Genomic DNA, 21,323 nt, shown 5'->3' on the forward strand with positions numbered 1-21,323 from the left:
CAGGCAGGAGGTCCTAGATGGAAAGCGAAGCCGAGAGTGTTTCCCAGTGCAGCTCAGACTAGGCCAATGAGTCAGACTTCCCCGGCACGTTGGACGTGCTAGAACAGTGTTTGTAAACCTATGAGAGTGCTGGGGATTTCAAGCTGTCCCAAGCAGCAGTGGAGTGTGTTGCCCTACGCTCAGCATACACAGAGTGGCTCCGAAGGGCAACGGGCATGGAAGTTATTTCGCAGGCCCAGGGGGGCCTAGGGGTACTCAGTGTTCCTGCGGGGAATACGGTGCCCACGCGAGACTCCTAGGTGTCCTGAAAAGCGTACTGCTGTTAAGATAATACAGAGTAGCAGCTACGGCCTTATGGAAACTGCTGCACACCTCCACTTCTGCTTGGCAATTCAGGGCCTTACCTTAAGGCAAGCGCATCGCTGAGTATTCCGTTAGTGAATCTCTGGGCCTGCGGCTCTTCATAGCCTGCAGTTTTACATGAAGAACTGGGCTTTGGTGGCATTTGGAACAAAAGCCGACTTTCTCCCGGAGGCAGGGTGACTTCAGGCAGGAGATCCTAGATGCAATGCAAAGCCGAGGGTTTTCTCAGTGCAGCTCAGACTAAGGCAATGAATCCGACTTCAGCGTCATGTTGGACGTGCTAGAACAGTGTTCACGAAATTCTGGGAGTGCTGGGGATTTCATGCTGTCTCATGAAGGAGTGCAGTGTGTTGCCCTATACTCGGCATACACAGTGTGGCTCCGAAAGTGTACGGGCCTGGAAGTTGCTTAACTGGCCCAGTGGGGCCTGGAGGGACTCACTGTTGCTGCTGGGAATAGCGTGCCCACGCGAGGCTCCTAGGTGTCCTGAAAAGCGTACTGCCATTAAGATAATGTGGAGCAGTGTCTTTGGCGTCATGTAAACTCCTGCATGCCTTGGCTTCTGCACGGCAATTCAGGGCCTTACCTTGAGGCCAGTGCTCACACTGAGTGTCCCGTTAGCAACACAGCATAGTAGGATGGTGAATTTCTCCTCAAGTGGAGTGACTTCAAGTACGAGGTCCTGGAAGAATTGTAAGCAAAATGTTTTCCCATGGCAGCTCAGACGACGGCCATGACGAAGACTTCCATGACACGTTGCACTGGCCAGAAATGTGGTCCTGAGGCAGTTCGAGGGCTCTGAAAATGTAGCTCTCCTTAAGGAACGTGCAGAGATTTCCCCATCACTCGGCATACACAGAGGGCCTCCGAGGGACCGACCTATGGGCCTCGATGTTGCTCAGCAGGCCCACAGGGGTCTGGAGGTACTCAGTGATACTGGAGGGAAATGATGCACACCCGAGGGGCCTAGGAGTCCTGAAAAGGGTACTTCCTTTAAAATAAAGCAGAACAGCGACTAAGACCTCATAGAAACAGCTGCACGCCTCCCGTTCTGTACGGATACTCTGGGCCTTCCTTCGAGGCAGGTACTCACGTTGAGTTTCCGTTTAGCTCTAGAGCATGGCAGGCTGAGCTCTACACCGGCCACGGAAGCACCTGGTTTAGATAGAGGAAACTCATTTGATTCCCAGAGCTAGATGTACAGTGGCTAGTGGTCTGTCAACAGCAGTGAATTTCAGGTCCTTCAAGGCACCATGCATGAAGCTTTCAAAATGGGAAAGCAAGGCTTGCTCCATCAGGCCCCCATTTCCATGGGCACACGTAGCATACATCCCTGTGGTTTCTATCATGTCAAAAGAGACACAGGTAACGCAGTGGCTCCTTCCCTGAATCACTCCTGGAAGCAGGGTGCTCTGCATCTAGCAAACTGCCTCAAACAAGGTACGCCCTAGCTAGGCATCTGGGCCCGTGGCTCTTCATAAGCCTGCAGTGTTACACGAAGAACTGGAATTTAGTGGTAGTCTAAACGCAAGCTGACTTTCTCCTGGAGGCAGGGTGACTTCAGGCAGGAGGTCCCAGATGGAATTCGAAGCTGAGGGTTTTTCTCAGTGCAGCTCAGACTAGGGCATTGAGTCAGACTTCCCCGGCATGTTGGACGTGCCAAAAGGGTGTCCGAGAAACTCTGGGAGAGCTGGGGATTTCAAGCTGTCCCATGAAGGAGTGCAGTGTGTTGCGATACACTCGGCATACACAGAGTGGCTCCGAAGAGTTACAGGCCTGGCAGTTGCTTAGCAGGTCCAAGGGAGCCTAGGCTTAGTCACTTTTCCTGCCAGGAATACGGTGCCCACGCGAAGTTCCTAGGTGTCCTGAAAAGCGAACTGCAGTTAAGATAATGCAGAGCAGTGGCTACGGCCTCATGGAAACTGTTGCACGTCTCCGCTTCTGCACGGCAATTCAGGGTCTTACCTCAAGGCAACTGCTCCCATTTAATGTCCCATTAACCACACAGCTTGGTAGGATGCTGACTTCCTACCTGAGTATAGTCACTTCAGGTACAAGGTCCTAGAAAAATTCTAAGCAGAGTGTTTTGTCATGGCAGCTCAGACGAGAGCCCTGATGAAGACTTCCATGGCATGTTGGACGGGCTATAAATGTGGTCCACATGCTGTCCGAGGGCTCTGGCAATGTAGCTCTCCTGAAGTAACGTGCAGTGTGTTGCCCATCACTCGTCATACACAGAAGACCTCCAAGGAACCTATGGGCCTCGATGTTGCTCAGCAGGCCCACAGGGGTCTGGAGGTACTCAGTGATCCTGCAGGGAAAATGATGCACGCCGGAGGGGCCTAGGAGTCCTGAAAAGGGTACTTCCTTTAAAATAAAGCAGAACAGCAAGTAAGACCTCGTGGAAACAGCCGCATGCCTCTCTTTCTACAAGGCTTCTCAGGGCCTTACCTCCAGGCAAATAGTCACCTTGAGTTTCCCGTCAGCTCTAGAGCATGGCAGTATGAGCTCCACCACGGCCATGGAAGCAACCAGTTTAGCTATAGAAATCTCGTTTTCTTCCCAGAGCATGCCTACAGTGGCTAGAGGCCTGTCAACAGCAGTGAATTTCAGGTAGATTCAAGGCAGCACGAATGGAGCTTTCAAACTGGGAGAGCAAGGCTAGTTCCATCAGGTCCCCGTTTCCATGGGCACATGCAGCATCCATCCCTGTGGTTTCTCACAAGTCAAAAGAGACACAGATTACACAGTGGTTCCTTCCCTCAATCAACTTCTCGAAGCAGTGTGTTCTGCAACTAGCGAACTGCCTCAACCAAGCTACGCCCTAGCTAGGCCTCCAGGCCTGTGGCTCTTCAAAAGCCGGCAGTGTGACACGAAGAACCGGGCTTTAGTGGCAGTCAGGACGCAAGCTGACTTTCCCCTGGAGGCGGGGTGACTTCAGGTAGGAGGTCATAGATGAAATGCGAAGCCGAGTGCTTTGCTCAGTTCCGCTGAGACTAGGGCGGTAATTCCCACTTCCATGGCATGTTGGAACTTGCTAGAGCAGTATTCATGAACCTGTGGGAGTGCTGGGGACGTCAAGCTCTCCCAAGAAAGAGTGCAGTGTGTGGCCCTACACTCGGCGTACACAGAGTGACTCCAAAGGGCTACAGGCCTGGATGTTGCTTAGCAGGCCCAGGGGAGCATGCCGGTATTCAGTGCTCTTGCAAGGGGACAGGGTGCCCTCACGAGGCTCCTAGGTGTCCTGAAAAGCGTACTCTCCTTAAAATAAGGCAGAGCAGCGGCTACGGCCTCATGGAAACTTCTGCATTCCTCCGCTTCTGCACGGGAATTCAGGGCCTTACCTTGAGGCAAGTGCTCACGCTGAGTGTCCTGTTAGCGACACAGCACGGCAGGATGTTGACTCTCTCCTCCAGCAGAGTGACTTCACGTACGAGGTCCTCGAAGAATTGTAAGCACAATGTTTTCCCATGGCAGCTCAGACCAGGGCCATGAAGAAGACTTCCATGGCACGTCCTACTGGCCAGAAATGTGGTCCTGAGGCTGTTCGAGGGCTCTGGAAATTTAGCTCTCCTGAAGAAACGTGCAGTGTGTTGCCCATCACTCGGCATACACAGAGAGCCTCCGAGGGACCAACGGACCGGCCTCGATGTTGCTCAGCAGGCCCACAGGGGTCTGGAGGTACTCAGTGACCCTGCAGGGAAAATGATGCACACCGGAGGGGCCTAGGAGTCCTGAAAAGGGTTCTTCCTTTAAAATACGGCAGAACCCCGATGAAGACCTCGTGGAAACAGCCGCATGCCTCCCTTTGTGCGTTGTCTACTCAGGGCCTTACCTCGAGGCAAGTACTCAAGTTGAGCTTCCCTTTACCTCTATAGCATGGCAGGCTGCACATATTAAAAGCAGCAAGGGAAAAACAACAAATGACACACAAGGGATCCCCATAAGGTTAACAGCTGATCTTTCAGAAGAAACTCTGCAAGCCAGAAGGGACTGGCAGGACATATTTAAAGTGATGAAGGAGAAAACACTACAACCAAGATTACTCTACCCAGCAAGGATCCCATTCAGATCTGATGGAGAAATTAAAACCTTTAGAGACAAGCAAAAGCTGAGAGAGTTCAGCACCACCAAACCAGCATTACAACAAATGCTAAAGGATCTTCTCTAAGCAAGAAACACAAGAGAAGGAAAAGACCTATAATAACACATCCAAAACAATGAACAAGATGGGAATAGGAACATACATATCGATAATTACCTTAAATGTAAATGGATTAAATGCTCCCACCAAAAGACACAGACTGGCTGAATGGATACAAAAACAAGACCCATATACATATGTGGTCTACAAGAGACCCACTTCAGACCTAGACACACATACAGACTGAAAGTGAGGGGATGGAAAAAGATATGCCATGCAGATGGAAACCAAAAGAAAGCCGGAGCAGCAATTCTCATATCAGACAAAATAGACTTTAAAATAAAGACTAGAATTAGAAGAGACAGAGAAGGAAACTACATAACCATCAATGGATCAATCCAGGAGGATGGTATAACAACTGTAAATATTTATGCACCCAACATAGGAGCACCTCAATACATAAGGCAAATACTAACGGCCATAAAAGGGGATATCGACAGTAACACATTCATGGTAGGGGACTTCAACACCCCACTTTCACCAATGGACACGTCATCCAAAATGAAAGTAAATAAGGAAACACAAGCTTTAAATGATGATACATTAGACAAGAGGGACTTAATTGATATTTATAGGACATTCCATCCAAAAACAACAGAATACACATTTTTCTCAAGTGCTCACGGAACATTCTCCAGGATAGATCATATCTTGGGTCACAAATCAAGCCTCAGTAAATTTAAGAAAATTGAAATTGTATCAAGTATCTTTTCCAACCACAACGCTATGAGACTAGATATCAATTGCAGGAAAAGATCTGTAAACCATACAAACACGTGGAGGCTAAACCATACACTACTTAATAACGAAATGATCACTGAAGAAATCAAAGAGGAAATAAAAAAAATACCTAGAAACAAATGACAATGGAGACACGACGACCCAAAACCTATTGGATGCAGCAAAAGCAGTTCTAAGAGGGAAGTTTATAGCAATAAAATCCTACCTTAAGAAACAGGAAACATCTCGAAAACACAACCTAACCTTGCACCTAAAGAAATTAGAGGAAGAAGAACAAAAAACCTGCAAAGTTAGCAGAAGGAAAGAAATCATAAAGATCACATCAGAAATAAATGAAAAAGAAATGAAGGAAATGATACCAAAGGTCAATCAAACTAAAAGCTGGTTCCTTGAGAAGATAAACAAAATTGATAACCCATTTGCCAGACTCATCAAGAAAAAAAGGGAGAAGACTCAAATCAATAGAATTAGAAATGAAAAAGGAGAAGTAACAACTGACACTGCAGAAATACAAAAGATCATGAGAGATCACTACAAGCAACTCTATGCCAATAAAATGGACAACCTGGAAGAAATGGACAAATTCGTAGCAATGCACAACCTGCCAAGACTGAATCAGGAAGAAATAGAAAATATGAACAGACCAATCACAAGCACTGAAATTGAAACTGTGATTAAAAATCTTCCAACAAACAAATGCCCAGAACCAGATGGCTTCACAGGCGAATTCTATCAAACATTTAGAAAAGAGCTAACACCTATCCTTCTCAAACTCTTCCAAAATATAGCAGAGGGAGGAACACTCCCAAACTCATTCTACGAGGCCACCATCACCCTGATACCAAAACCAGAGAAGGATGCCACAAAGAAAGAAAACTACAGGCCAATATCACTGATGAACATAGATGCAAAAATCCTCAACAAAATACTAGCAAACAGAATCCAACAGCACATGAAAAGGATCATCATACACCATGATCAAAGAAAGAAAACTACAGGCCAATATCACTGATGAACATAGATGCAAAAATCCTCAACAAAATACTAGCAAACAGAATCCAACAGCACATGAAAAGGATATCATACACCATGATCAAGTGGGGTTCATTCCAGGAACTCAAGGATTCTTCAATGTACGCGAATCAATCAACGTGATACACCACAGTAACAAACTGAAGGAAAAAAACCACATGGTCATCTCAGTAGAGGCAGAGAAAGCTTTCGACAAAATTCAGCACCCATTTATGATAAAAACCCTCCAGAAAGTAGCCATAGAGGGAACTTTCCTCAACAAAATAAAGGCCATATATGACAAACCCACAGCCAACATCGTTCTCCATGTTGAAAGACTGAAAGCATTTCCACTAAAATCAGGAACAAGACAAGGTTGCCCACTCTCACCACTCTTAGTCCACCTAGTTTTGGAAGTTTTAGCCACAGCAATCAGAGAAGAAAAGGAACTAAAAGGAATCCAAATCGGAAAAGAAGAAGTAAAGCTGTCACTGTTTGCAGATGACATGATACTATACATAGAGAATCCTAAAGAGGCCACCAGAAAACCACTATGGCTAATCAATGAAATTTGGTAAAGTAGCAGGATACAAAATTAATGCACAGAAATCTCTGCCATTCCTATACACTAATGAGGAAAGCATCTGAAAGTGAAATCAAGAGAACACTCCCATTTACCACTGCAACAAGAATCAAACATCTAGGAATAAACCTACCCAAGGAGACAAAAGACCTGTATGAAGAAAATTATAAGACACTGATGAAAGAAATTAAGGACAATACAAAGAGATGGAGAGGTATACCATGTTCTTGGATTGGAAGAATCAACATTGTGAAAGTGATTCTACTACCCAAATCAAGCTACCTACTCAATGCAATCCCTATCAAACTACCACTGGCATTTTTCACAGAACTAGAACAAAAAATTTCACGATTTGTATGGAAACACAAAAGACCCCGGATAGCCAAAGCAATCTTGAGAACGAAAAACGGAGCTGGAGGAATCAGGCTCCCTGACTTCAGAAAATACTACAAAGCTACAGTAATCAAGACAGTATGGTACTGGCACAAAAACAGAAATATAGATCAATGGAAGAGGATAGAAAGCCCAGAGATAAACCCCCGCATATATGGTCACCTTACCTTTGATAAAGGAGGCAGGAATGGACAGTGGAGAAAGGACAGCCTCTTCAATAAGTGATGCTGGGAAAACTGGACAGGTACGTGCAAAAGTACGAGATCACATCACTCCCTAACGCCATACACAAAAATAAGCTCAAAATGGATTAAAGACCTATTTAAGGCCAGAAACTGTCAAACTCTTAGAGGAAAACATAGGCAGAACACTCTATGACATAAATCACAGCAAGATCCTTTTTGACCCACCTGCTAGAGAAATGGAAATAAAAACAAAAATAAACAAATGAGACCTAATGAAACTGCAAAGCTTTTGCACAGCAAAGGAAAACATAAACAAGGTGAAAAGACAACCCTCAGAATGGGAGAAAATATTTCCAAATGAAGTAACTGACAAAGGATTCATCATCTCCAACATCTACGAGCAGCTCATGCAGCTCAATAACAACAACAAAAAAAAACAAACAACCCAATCCAAAAATGGGCAGAAGACCTAAATAGACACTTCTCCAAGGAAGATACACAGACTGCCAACAAACACACGAAAGAATGCTCAATGTCATTAATTGTTAGAGAAATGCAAATCAAAACTTGAATGAGACACCATCTCACACCAGTCAGAATGGCCATCACCAAAAACCCTAGAAACAATAAATGCTGGAGAGGGTGTGGAGAGAAGGGAACACTCTTGCACTGCTGGTGAGAATGGGAATTGGTACAGCCACTGTGGAGAACAGTACGGAGGTTCCTTAAAAAACTACAAATAGAACTACCACATGACCCAGCAATCCCACTACTGGGCATATACCCTGAGAAAACCGTAATTCAAAAGGAGTCATGTACCAAAATGTTCATTGCAGCTCTACTTACAATAGCCAGGAGATGCAAACAACCTACGTGTCCATTATCGGATGTATGCATAAAGATGACGTGGCACATGTATACAATGGAATATTACTCAGCCATAAAAAGAAATGGAATTGAGGGATTTGTAATGAGGTGGATGGGCCTAGAGTCTGTCATACAGAGTGAAGTAAGTCAGAAGGAGAAAGACAGATACCGTATGTTGACAAATATATATGGAACTTAAGAAAAAGAAAATGTCATGAAGAACCTAGGGGTAAGAGAGGAATAAAGACACAGACCTACTAGAGAATGGACTTGAGGATATGGGGAGGGGGAAGGGTAAGCTGTGACAAAGTGAGAGAGTGACATGGACATATACACACTACCAAGCGTAAAACAGATAGCTAGTGGGAAGCAGCCGCATAGCACAGGGAGATCAGCTCGGTGCTTTGTGACCACCTAGAGGGGTGGGATAGGGAGGGTGGGTGGGAGGGAGACGCAAGAGGGAAGAGATATGGGAACATATGTATATGTATAACTGATTCACTTTGTTATAAAGCAGAAACTAACACACCACTGTAAAGCAATTATACTCCAATAAAGATGTAAAAAAAAAAAAATTTATTCAACCTAAAGCCATCAACAGTGCCAGGACTACTAGACACCAGTCTCCAAAGAATGACACCGGTCACCATCTACACTGCACATAAAACTAACTAAAAATGCACAGTATTCCACATTAAACCCTTTCTCTCCTGAGTGCCCTGAAGATGCACCCCACCCATCCAGCAGTCAGCTGCACAGGAAGATGCTCCACAGTTGCTCATTTTTTCCTCTTGTAGAGTCTCCTCACCAGTGGTTCCTGAGAAAACCCAGCTCCTGTCAGTGTGGACAATGCCTCATGGTCCAGAAACCTAGGCCCTGACAGGAGACAAAGCTCCTGTCTGCTTGTCACAGAGCAAAGTCTGTGGACAGGGTGCACCTGTGCCCCCAGGGTCAGACAGGTGGGTTCGGCGCCCCCTGTGGGATGTGAGAAAAGTGCCGGGAGTGCCGCACTCACAAACCCAGAGGCCTCATCTGGGAGGCAGTTCTGCTGTATATACTAAGTTTGGAAATCGAAACTGAAATGGAGCCGAGTATCTCACTGTATCTTCTCAAAAGATGGTTAAGGAGCAATTAATTACAAACCATATGTAATGAAATGAATGTAGACACAAACTTTACGACTTAACCCAAAATTCACTCAAAATGCCCATAGACAAATTTAAATTACCAAACTATAAAAATCCTAGGGAAAAAAAAGATAATCTACATGACTTTGGGTCTGGTGACCTTATTCAGAAAACCGGAAGACAAACCAGAAACTGCAAGAAACTATTCCCAAAACACATGTCTGATAAAGGATTTGTACTCAAATTATGCCAACAACGCCATTAAAATTTGGTAAAGGTTGAAACACACACCTGGCCCAAGAAGATAAACAGGCAGTAAATAAGCATACAAGAATAAACTCAAGATGCTGGTGGAATGCATGTACAACCAGCTTTGGAAGACACTTTGGCAGTTTTTTCCAAATCTAAAAAGTCTCACCTTAGGATCCAAGAAGTGTACCTCTTGTATTTAGACAACTGCTTTGAAAAATTGTATTCAAAGCAAAACTAGCATCAAGTAATGCACAGCAGCTCTATTCATAATGGCTAAAAACTTAAAGATATCAGGATGTCCTTCTGTAGATGAATTCATAAGCAAATTAGGGCACATACATGTCAAGGGGAGCAGAATACACCACCCCAAAATATGCCCATTTGACAAAAGGATTATTTTGGACTGATTAATTTAAGAAACAGCAGACCCAGGAGAATCTATCAAAACCAAGTAGAAAATGCCCTTTTAGGAGGTACATTTACATTTATTAAGGATATCTCCATTTGTAAGAGTATGTCCCTCTCTGGACCAGGAATTGAATGATGACTAAATATCAAGAAAAGTTTGTTGGGACTCCCCTACTGGTCCAGTGGTTAAGACTCCATGCTCCCAATCAGGGGACCAGGGTTCAATCCCTGCTCAGGGAACTAGATCCCGCATGCTGCAATTAAGAGCCCCCATGCCGCAACTCAAGATTCCACAGGCCGCAACTAAGACCCAGTGCAGCCAAATAAATAAATGTTTAAAAAATTAAAAAAAGCTTTTCAATGAAATAGACCTGGATGTAAATCTGTGTAACAACCATACCCTTGTTTACTGGGCTTTGACTAATAACATCCCTTAAATGGCTGCCTCCATTCCCTAACATCTTGCTTTTGTTCTGAAGATAGCATTTAAGGTAACGGCTTGGGCCATTTCAGGGAGTGACTCAGTTTTCCTGGGTATCTTTCAAGTATACAGGAGGTACGCATGGTATATATTAAACTTCTGATTGTTTTCTCCAGTTCGTCTCTTTTTCATTACAAGGGGGATCTCAATAAAGAACATAGAAGTGTAGAGGGAAAATTATTTTTCCTCTCATATACATGCAGTGCAATACTATTCAGAGATATAAAGGAATGGATCATCAACCCGTGCAAAAAAAAAAAAAATAGATGCACCTAACACTTACATTGCTAAGTGAAAGAATCCAGTCTGAACAGCTACACACTGTATGACCTCCTTTATATGACATTCTAGAAAAGGTAAAACTGACATGGTAAGCAGTTTACGGAATATGTGGCTGAAATAGTCCATATGATACTTCAGTGGTGAATACCTGTGCATCTGGCTACACCCGCAGATCTTTACAACCCAACAAGTAAGTTACAATCTATCCAAACTTAGCTACCTAGGATATGGGAGTGTCAAAGACTGCAATACAGAAGGTAACGAAGAAGCTAACTGATTCAGAAATGTATGAAAAAACTCACTGTTGGTAGTGGGACAAACGGGCTGACCTAAGTTAACTATGGAAATGTACAGAATCTGTAGGCCAAAGACATAATGTGCCGTACACACACAGGGGACTCTATGTTCTTTCCCAGGAGGGGCAGCAGCTAACAGTACTGAAACTACGATATCAGTCGGCAGATGGAACAAGCACTGAATTTCATAAATGACAAAGGGTGGAAGCCAGGTTTCTTACCACTGGAGTTGGATGTTACAGTCAAACAAAGGGAGAAGGTTACAATATCCATGTCATAACAGATCCGCTTGGAGATATCAGTATAAACTATCTTTAGCCTACACATAGTTCCACATGGAAACCTTTATAATTCTGTGTATATGCATAGGCTGGGATACATGCATATATTTCGATGTACTGTCAGCTGAGCATATTTAGCTCCCACATGTAAGTTTTTAATACCATTCTCTAATAAAAGGAACAAGGGCTCTTTGAAGAAAGGGCTGATGCTAGGACTGAGACAGTAAATATATGAAGCAGGATAATCTTAAAATATCAGAAAGTTGGGCTTCCCTGGTGGCGCAGTGGTTGAGAGTCCGCCTGCCGATGCAGGAGACACGGGTTCGTGCCCCGGTCTGGGAAGATCCCACATGCCGCGGAGCGGCTGGGCCCGTGAGCCATGGCCGCTGAGCCTGTGCATCCGGAGCCTGTGCTCCACAACGGGAGAGGCCACAATAGTGAGAGGCCCGCATACAGCAAAAAAAAAAAAAAAAAAAAAAAAATCAGAAAGTAAGGAAGTACCAAAAATTTTTAAAACCCACAAAAAAAAAATTATGTAAAATGAAAACAAGAGCAAATGGAAGAAGCTCTCAACAGCCAAAGCAAGAATGAACTAAGCAGTCTAATAATGTAGTGCTGGATGATAACCAAGAGTTTACACTAGTTATTCACGTGTCCAAACTGGTATAAATAAATTACAGAGTTTTTGATGAATGGTGTTAAATAGAAATCTCCTGTGCAGAAAGCTTCTAAACAATGTATATAGCCACTCAGCTGTCCATCAAGGATGTGAAGCTAACCCCTCTCTCCTCAAGTGTGGCTTCTGCATTATGACTGCCTCCTACATAAGACACACAGGATGGACATGGGAAAAAATTAACCTCACTGTGGTAAAACCTGACAAACGTTACCTCAGCTGGGTGACCAAAATTAAGAATATAAGTGAGAAGTTCCCTTAAGAGCCTGTCCTCTTGATATAGAGTGAAGAGGAAGCACTTCACCTCTGTGGTCTGCTTTTTCAAAGCCACGTCTAACCACGACAAAACCACCAAGCAAATCCCAGCGCCCGGCAGTCTATACAATACCTGAGCAGCCCTCCTCCACGCTGTCAAGGTCATGGAAACAAGAAGAGTCTGAGCAACTGTCAGAGCCCAGAAGAGTCTAAACAGACATGATGACCGCATGTCCTCTCAGATCCTGGAACAAGGAAAGGTATAACAAAGGGAACGTGAATAGGGACTTCAGTTAATAGTAAAGTATGAGTATTTGTTCATTATTTGTCATGATTCTGTAGAAAATTAGACAGGAAAAATTAAACGTCAAATAAGAGAAACCTACTGTAACAAACTGGAAATCTAGAGGAAAAGGGGGATTTCTTTGTAAAAACACATTACCCAAATGGACCCTAAATTAAGGAAAACACAAAAAGGCCAATTAACCACTGAGGAACCTCTTCCCCTACTGGCTATCCTATCACTGTTCCAGGCTTTCCCTCTCCCGGGACAGGGAAGGAGCAGGGACAGAGCTGTTTGGCAGCTCCCCTAGTATATGACCCCACCCAGTGTCTTCACCTCCCACAGCCATGCCTACCCAGTGAGGACACCTGAGGAAGGGTCAGGGATTATTGACTCAGATGTATCAACCAGGACTTTTTCTTTTCCCAGCGACTGGACACACTTACGGAAGTAAAATAAATTAGTATTTATTGTAAGGGTAGAAATACATTAATACTTGCAAGTGGCAGGTTGAAGACTGGGTTTGGACCTGGCAGGTCCAGGGGCTCACACTGTCTCAGTGTGACCTTGCTTCTCTCCAAAACTTTGTCCCGCTCAGTGCCTTTGGGGGACCCCATTCACAGGCACAGGCTCTCTCACTGCCCTTGGGCCAACAGCAGTTCTACGCTGACAACCATTCACCATCCATTTTCTGAGAAAGAGTTTCTCCTTTTCTTGGATTCCAAGAAAGTCATGGTTTTAAATGCCTTTGATCTGGCTTGGGTTGCATTCTCATCCTTGACCCATCACCAGAAGATGGAAAATGGGACTGGCTAGATGTGGGTTGTAAACCCATCTTCGGGCTGGGTGGAACATGGGGTCATCCTTCTGCAACTGTTTGGACTGGAAGCAGGTGAGATATAATTCCCAAAGGAAAACTGAGGCCCTTGGGCCTGAGAACAGATGCTGGCTGGGAGAAAGCAACAGATTCTATGTCAATGACAGCTCACTGCACAGCACAGAATCTGACACAAAAGAAAGAAAGGGGTTCACTTAGGGTCAGGGGCTGCAGCAACTCATCCAGTGCTCTTACTGTCCCTCCCAAGACTGCAAGTTCTTTCACTTGCTGAAAAGTCAGGATCATTGGTGGTGGTAAACTCTAGTCTCTTTCCTTGGGCATCAGGTCCTCACATCTCAGAGGCTGGCCCAGAACAGCCCATGTGCCGTCAGAAGACACACAGACCTCATTCCTGCCCCTGAGAGGTGAGAGTCCTTGAGTTATGCCATCTCCCTGGCCATATTAATTGCCCATCCCTGAAAAACAATACTGCTCCTTTTCCAGTTTCTTCTCTCTCCTTTACTAAGAGGAAGAAACCAAATGCTAGGGTGGTAAGGAAACTCTTGTGCAATGAAGTAACGGGAGGCTCGAGAATTCTTCCATGCCATGGAACCCATAATCGGCAGGCTTTCCAGAGGCCACATGGATGCATATGGCTCTCCAAGACAATGGCAGTGGCAGTGTAAACCTCACACTGGGAGGTCCAGTTGTTCCCATATCTTTGATTCTTAATGAATATGCATGTCAAAAGTTTCTAACGACTGGAAGGACAGAGGATTGCAGGGCCATGGTCTGCTATATGGGTGTTGTGTCAGGGCCACACTCCAATGTCTAGAGGATTATTACCTCTCTTGGCAGCCTATGAGGCCGTGAGCGGGAGGCCTTCTTCTCAGCCACATGCATGTTGGTAGTTGAAACTTCTCAAAGGAATGTCTACACTGCCCAGGTAGCTCTTGAATTGCCCGGCATCATGGCCAGCTCCGTCACTGTACATGAGGGCCTGACAATGCCCAGGCTGGACTGAGCTAGAGGACCACAGATGCCTGCCTGGATAGTCAGAGGTCGAGGGCTGTCCTGCCTGAGACTTGATCATCTATTCATGCCCACTCAGATGGGACAAAGGATGCCTCCAGTGCCCGGAGGGCCCCACCAGCCCTTAATAAGGCAGCATCTGGGGGCTGGCAGGTCACTGCACCCAGTCCTTTATAAATCCACACATGTCCACTGAGTGCCCTCCAGTCTGGGCTGTGCTGGAACCTGGGGCTGCCCAGGCAGAGTAGGGCCAGCATCACCCTTCCCAGGTAGGAGGGCAGAAGGAAACGATGCGTGACTTCTGACACCCTCCCCAATGCTTGACAGAGGTTGAGGTGGATAAGAAACAGTCTGAGACAAGAACAGACATTTCATTCTTCTCTCAGAGCCCAGGACTGGGCGAAGGGAGGCCAGAAAAACAGTTGTTGACCTCAGCTCCCTGACTCCTGTTTGACCCTGGGCAAGTCCTATCCATTCTGGAGGCTTCAGAGAGGAGAGGGGAGGACAATGAGGGCCAATTTGTGCTTAAACCTAACTCTAACCTTTACCCTAAGAACCCTAACCTCTAACCATAACCCCCTAACAACCCTAGCCCCAGACCCCTAGACCCTCGCCACTGACCCCTAAACTCTAATCCCTGACCCTTTAACCACAACCCTCTACCATACTCTCCAACAATGACCCATAACCCTAAACCGTGACCGCTGAACCCTGACACTGACTCAGCCCCAGGCCTAAAGCCTGGCCTAGTGGGTACCAAGAAAGGACCCTATGAACTCTCAAATAAACCAAGGAATTAAATCTTCCCGACCACGAATTTAGCAATGGTTTCTTAGATTTGACAGTAAAGCATAGGAAATGAAAGAAAAAAATACATTGGATTTCCTCAAAATTACAAACCTTTGTGCATCAAAAGAGGCTATCCAGAAAGTAAAACGAGAGCCCACAGAATGGAAGACAATATTGGCATATTATATATCTGATAAGACTCTTTACCTAGAATATACCCGGGACTTTTCCAACTCATCAACAAAAGACAAACAATACAATTTTTGAAACAGACAAATAACTTGCATGGACTGCTCTCCAGGCAAGACATACAAATGGTCAACAAGGACATGAAAAGATGTCAAACGTCAGGAGTCATGATGAAAATGCAAATTAAAGCCACAGTGTGATGCCCCTTCACACACACTAGAATAAAAATAAATTTTAAAATAAATTTTAAAATATGTAAATAAAAACAACAAATGTTGGCAACAATGCAGAGAAATTGGAACCCTTAAAAGTTACTTGTGGATATGTACAATGGTTCAGTCTATGTGTACAAACCTTTAGCATTTACTCAAAAATATAAAATGTAATTACCATGTGGTTCAACAACTCCACCCCTAGATATATACCCCAAAAATGGAAAACAGGCATTCAAACAAAAATTTGTACACCAGTTATTCATAGCAGCACTGTTCACAATAGCCCAGGGCAGGAAAGATTTAAATGTCCGTCAGCAGGTAAACGGATAAGCAAAATAAGGTAGATCCATAAGCTGCATTATTCTGTCATGTAAAGGAATAAAGTAAAATTATACAGCCGCTGTGGAAAACTGTGTGGTGGCTCCTCAGAAACATGGAAAACGTATGATCCCTTGATTCCACTCCAGGGTGTACACCCAGAATATTAGAAAGCAAGGACTGGAACAGATATCTGTACCCCACATTCATAGCAACATTATTCACAATAGCCAAAAGGTGGAAGCAACACAACACATCCTTCAACAGATGAATGGATAAGTACAGTGTAGTACATAGGCAATGGAATATGATTCAACCTTTAACACTAAGGTAATTCTCACACATGCTACAATGTGGATGAACCTTGAAGTCATTATGCTAAGTGAAACCAGCCAGACACAAAAAGGACAAACGTTCTATGATTCCACTAGTATGAGGTATCCAGATAAGTCAAATCCAAAGACAAAGTAGAATAACGTTGCCAGGGGTTGAGGGGAGTTAGTGTTTAATGGCTACGGTTTCACATGGGGAAAATAAAGTTCTGGAGATGGATGGTGAGGATATTTTTACAACAATGTGAATGTACTTAAGGCCACAGAACTGGATACTTACAAATGGTTGAAATGGGGCTTTCCTTGTGGCACAGTGGTTAAGAATCCGCCTGCCAATTGCAGGGGACACGGGTTCAAGCACTGGTCCTGGAAGATCCTGCATGCCACAGAGCAACTAAGCTCGTGAGCCACAGCTACTGAGCCCTCGTGCCACAACTACTGAAACCCGTGCGCCTAGAGCCCGTGCTCTGTAACGAGAGAAGCCACCGCAATGAGAAGCCTGCACACGGCAATGAAGAGTAGCCCCTGCTCACCGCAACTAGAGAAAGCCTGTGTGCAGCAACAAAGACCCGACACAGCCAAAAAATAGAAAATAAAATAAAATATTTTTTAAAAAGCTTTTTAAAAATGGTTTAAATGGTAAATGTTATGTGTTTTTAATCCCAATGGAAAAAATGAATGAAATAATGATCAATGCTACAATGCAGATAGTGAAAACATCCCAAGTGCAAGAAGCCATACAGAAAACCACCCACATCATGCTCATCTTGTACACTTTCAATGCAGCAAGGTTTTTAAAGTGAGGAAAAGCCCCACTGATGGTTCCAAGAAGAGAAAACTGGATTCGAATAGAAAATTACATTTCCACAAAGCTGGGGCAGCTGGTGAAAGTTGAACCGGGTCTGTGGATAGGATTATAATGTGGAAACCATAATTATTCCTCATTTTGGGGTTATGTGCTGGTTCCCTGGGAGAGTGGCCCTCCCAGTCTCACAGGGTAAAACTAACTGGAGTATTTTGTGAAGGTGGAAAACTTTATACTGCTATTTAAAGTCTTTTATACACTTGAAATTTACTAGAAAATAAAGTACTTATCAAAACAACCATGTCATACCATGTCAGAAATACAGACATCACACTCAGTTATAGAGGCCGAGCCCTACCCATATCCAGTTCACCCACAGTGGGGACGCTAATCACCCTTGTAGGAGTCCACATACTACAAGAGGCACCATGGGAAGATTATATTGGGAGCCACGATGTCTTGGGTGCTGTGGATGACATGGATGTAGATGAAACAGTGGGATTTCTGAATTCTAGTTTTCCACATTCAACCACCAAATAACTGTTACATCTAAAAAATGAATTCAGTAAAGCTGCAGGATACCAAAATAAAAAGAAAAATCGATGCATAAAAATCATTTGTGATTCTATACACTGATAATGAACCATCAGAAAAAGAATTAAAAAAAAAAAAATCCTGGGCTTCCCTGGTGGCACAGTGGTTGAGAGTCCACCTTCCAATGCAGGGGACATGGGTTCTTGTCCTGGTCCGGGAAGATCCCGCATGCCGTGGAGCAGCTGGGCCCGTGAGCCATGGCCACTGAGCCATGGTCACTGAGCCTGTGCATCCGGAGCCTGTGCTCCGCAACAGGAGAGGCCACAAGAGTGAGAGGCCCGCGTACCGCAAAAAAAAAAAAATCCCACTTACAATTGCATCCAAAAAGATAACTAGGAGTAAATTTAACCAAGGACGTGAAGGACCTGCACACTGAAAACTGGAAGACACTGGTAAAGGAAACTGAACAGACAAAAATAAATGGAAAGATACCCTGTGCTCATGAGTAAAAAGAACACTGAGGGACTCTCCTGGTGGCGCAGTGGTTGAGAGTCCGCCTGCCGATGCAGGGGACACGGGTTCATGCCCCGGTCCGGGAAGATCCCACATGCCGCGGAGCGGCTGGGCCCATGAGCCATGGCCGCTGAGCCTGCGCATCCGGAGCCTGTGCTCCGCAACGGGAGAGGCCACAACAGTGAGAGGCCTGCATACCGTAAAAACAAAATAAAATAAAAAAGAAAGAAAGAAAAAAACTACCCCAATATAACTTACAAATATGAATGTAAAAATCTATCACAAAATAATAGCAACATGAAACCAACAGAACTTTAAGTGGATAATGCCATAAGCAAGTATCTCTACACCAGAAGCTTCAGGTTGCTCAACATATTAAAAGTAAGCAATGTATTAAAGCACAATAATGGTGTGAAGTAAAAACACATAATCATATCAATTAATGCAAAAAAACTACAGTGAAAATCCAGTGTTATTTCATGACAAACACTCAAGAAAGCAGGACTAAAAGGAAATTTGTTCAATATGGAAAAGAGTGGTACACAAAGCCACCGCAAACATCATGCTCAATGCTGAAGACTGAAAGACTTACTCCTGAAATCAGGAGCAAGGCCAGGAAGCTGGCCTCCATCACCGTTACTCAGTAGTGACTGGAAGTTCTACCCAGACTCTTGAGGAAAAAATGAAAGGCATCCGTGGGTGAATGGAAAAATTAAAACTGTGTCTCTTCACAGAACATAGGTCACATCATCTTAAATATAAAACTACCTATAATCAGCAAAGAAATTATTTGAGCTAATCAACTAATTAAGCAAAGTTATAGAACAAAATATCAATTCATGAAAATCTGTCTTATATGTATACACTAGCAAAAAATAATCTGAAAAAGAATTTATGAAAACAATTCCGTTTTAAATAATGTCAACATCAACATTTAGGAGTATATTTAATCAAGGTACAAGACTTGTTTTATGCATGTAAAGTTGTATGTTTGAAATTACTGGAAAGTAAATTACTTTTCAAAACATCATGTATGCCAATAGCACGCCAGAAAAGCAGAGAAAACATCAAACTTCCATATAGAAGCCAAGCTTTACCCAGATCCAGTTCACCCAAAGTCCACATGTCATTTAGAGGCACTGGGGGAAGGTTATATTAGGAGCCACTGTCCTCCGTGTTGTGGACGACCTGGATACGGTAGAAACAGTGGGATTTTGGAATTCCAATTTTCCACTTCATTCCACAAAAAAGCTATTAAAACTAATAAATGAATTCAGTAAACTTGCAAAATCAATGCACAGAAATCAGTTGCATTTCTAAACACTAATAATGAACCATCAGAAAGAGAAAGAAGGCAACCCTATTTACACCTGCATCAAAAAGAACAAAATACCTGGGAATAAAGTTAACCAAGGATGTGAAAGATCTGCACCCTGAAAACTTTAAGACATTGATGGAGAAATTGAAAAACACACCAATAAATGGAAAGACACCCTGTTCTCAGGGGACGGAACAATTAATATTGTTAAAATACCCATTCTACCCAAAGCAATGGACACAGTGAATGCAATCCTTCCCAAAATTCCACGGTATTTTCCCCCAAAATAGAGCAAATCCTCCTAATATCTGCGTGGAACCACAAAGGACCCCGAAGAGCCAAGGCAACCCTGAGAAAGGAGAACGGGCTGGAGGCATCTCCCTCCCTGACTTCACACTTCACCACGAAGCTACAGTCCCCAAACCAGCGCGGAACTGGCTCAAAACAGCCGCAGGGACCAGAGGAACAGGACGGAGAGCCAGAATTCAGCCCACACGGACGGGGTCAGTTAATTCATGACACAGGGACCAAGGACACACCACGGAGCACGACACTCCCCACAATAAATGGTGCTGGGAAAACTGGACACCCCATAGCTCATGCTGGCTACCCTGCACACAAACCTGACCAAAAGCCCAGCTTTGCACACCGAGCCCTTCCTCGGTCACATGAAGACGGACCCCCTCGGCCGTCAGTCGCCCCCAAGAAGCTTCTCCCCACTTTTCCTCGCTGTCTCTTCACCTTTCCCTCAGGCATCACCTGGGTCCTCAGGTAACCTGTTCCCTAGTCAGCGTGGACGCAGCCCCACTTTGTCCTGAAGCCGAAACCCCAGCGAGTCCTAAGGAGACGGAGACCGAGCTCCTCTCAGCAGAGACGCTGAGCCGGGCGTCCCACCCGAAGCCCCCGCCCCCGCGCCGGAGGAGGCACAACGCCTCTCAGCTGCGCTCACAATCGAGTTCGCGGGGGACGAGCATGCGCTGCGGGTCAGAGAGGGGAGCTTGGCGCCACCATGTGGTCAGTGCAGGAAGTGCAGGCAGCGCCTCCCTCACAGGTCACTGGAGACAGCGCCCCCTACTGACAGAACTGCTGAATCCATTAAACTGGAAATTCAAACTGAAGTGGAGTCTCTATCCCAAACGTTTTCTAAAATTAGTTGAGGAACAATTAACTGGAAACCATTTGGAATGAAATGAATGTAGATGCAAACTTTACAACTTATACCAAATTCACTCAAAGTTATTCAGAGGCAAATTTTATTTTATTTTATAATTTATTTTTGGCTGCGTTGGGTCTTCGTTGCTGCACGTGGGCTTTCTCTAGTTGCATCGAGCGGGGCTACTCTTCGTTGTGGTGCACGGGTTTCTCATTGCAGTGGCTTCTCTTGCTGGGGAGCACAGGCTCTAGGCGCGCAGGCTTCAGTAGTTGCGCAGCGCAGGCTTAGTTGCTCTGCGGGATGTAGGATCTTCCCGGACCAGGGCTCGAGCCCATGTCCCCTGCATTGGCAGGCAGACTCTTAACCACTGCACCACCAGGGGAGTCCCCACAGACAAATTTTAAATACAAAACTATTCAAAACTATAGAAGAAAATTGACATGAGCTTGGGTTTGCCCATGTAAATCATGAACTTTGGAGTTTTAACACACAACACAAAAAGGCAATCTAAAAATGAAAACAAGCAATAACATGGACTTAATTAAAGATTTGTACTCTGTGAATGACCTTACTCAGAAAATCAAAAGGCAAGTCACAAACCAGGAGAAAAATATTTGCAA

The 21,323-nt window shown here is 44.6% G+C and overlaps 1 long non-coding RNA gene across 1 annotated transcript; it reads right to left on the minus strand.

The window, feature by feature from the left end:
• Nucleotides 1–533: 533 nt before the first annotated feature.
• Nucleotides 534–20,500, minus strand: LOC137221085 (uncharacterized). The gene is made up of 3 exons (XR_010941863.1): nucleotides 20,292–20,500; nucleotides 12,539–12,650; nucleotides 534–4,097 (listed from the first exon to the last, which is right to left on the minus strand). It is a non-coding gene; the product is annotated as an uncharacterized lncRNA (long non-coding RNA).
• Nucleotides 20,501–21,323: the final 823 nt, after the last annotated feature.

Source organism: Pseudorca crassidens, chromosome 3 (assembly GCF_039906515.1).
Source record: "Pseudorca crassidens isolate mPseCra1 chromosome 3, mPseCra1.hap1, whole genome shotgun sequence".
NCBI lineage: Eukaryota > Metazoa > Chordata > Mammalia > Artiodactyla > Delphinidae > Pseudorca > Pseudorca crassidens.